The sequence below is a fragment of the Silene latifolia genome, chromosome 2 (assembly GCF_048544455.1).
Source record: "Silene latifolia isolate original U9 population chromosome 2, ASM4854445v1, whole genome shotgun sequence".
In the NCBI taxonomy this organism is placed as follows: domain Eukaryota; kingdom Viridiplantae; phylum Streptophyta; class Magnoliopsida; order Caryophyllales; family Caryophyllaceae; genus Silene; species Silene latifolia.
Window position 1 is genome coordinate 145,324,086 of NC_133527.1, and position 1,061 is coordinate 145,325,146.

The following is a 1,061-nucleotide window of genomic DNA, read 5'->3' on the forward strand; positions in this document are numbered from 1 at the left end:
CCCAACACAAAATCAACCCACAATGCCTAAATTTTCATCACATTCCGTACCAACCGAGGAGAACCTACCCAATGGTACTCCCACACCACAACACTTAACCGGAAATTTTATTGCCAAATCCGCATTTATCCAATTAGTCGAAAGAAGCCAATTTGGAGGGATGCCTAGTGAAGACCCTCATTCTCATATGGACACTTTTTGCGACTATTGTGATGCGATTTCTCAAACCGGTGTAACTCAAGACCAAATTCGATGGGTCTTATTTCTTTTTTTCTCTAATTGGCACCGCGAAATAATGGTTGAAAGGCCTTGATAAGGCTACTCTCGGAATTGATTCTTGGAAGAAGTTGGCTCTATCTTTCTACAAAAAGTTCTATCCACCGGAAAAGACTAACATGCTAGGAGCTCAAATTACAAGCTTTAAGCAAAGAGATAAGGAATCTTTGTATGAAGCTTGGGAGCGATTCAAAGGAATTTGCCGCTCATGTCCTCACCATGGACTTAGCGAGTGGTTCTTGGTACAACAATTGTTGGAACGGTCTTTATGAAGACTCAAGAAACATTCTCAATATGGGATCAAATGGAATGTTCACCGAAGTTGATGACAATCAAACTTGGAACAAAATTGAGGAAATGGCGGTCCATAACTCACAATATAGTAGACCTCGCAAGGCTAATAGAGGAGGAAAGCATGAAGTGGACTCCATTACTCAATTGGGTACTCAACTTAGTGCTCACATTGATACCATCAATTTGAAGTTTGAAAAAGCTATGGCTAGACTTGAAGAAGCCTCAAAATCACCAAAGCATCATGTTAATGCCATGACGGCATCTTCATCAATCCCAAGTGGGATATGTGAGAATTGTGGAACTTTGGGACATGACCAAAGTGAATGTAGGGGAACAAATGAACAAGTGAATGCTTTCCAAGCATACAAGACTGGTACCCCTTATTCAAACTATTACAATGAAAACACCAAATTCCATCCAAATCTCTCATACAAAAGCCAAAATGTTCAAAACCCTCAACAAACATACACCCCACCTCCCATGAGAAACCA

The 1,061-nt window shown here is 40.5% G+C and overlaps 1 non-coding gene across 1 annotated transcript; it reads right to left on the bottom strand.

Annotated features, from left to right (window-relative positions):
* Nucleotides 1-395: 395 nt before the first annotated feature.
* On the bottom strand, nucleotides 396-502 carry LOC141644797 (small nucleolar RNA R71). The gene has a single exon (XR_012544404.1). It is a non-coding gene; the product is annotated as a small nucleolar RNA R71 (small nucleolar RNA).
* Nucleotides 503-1,061: the final 559 nt, after the last annotated feature.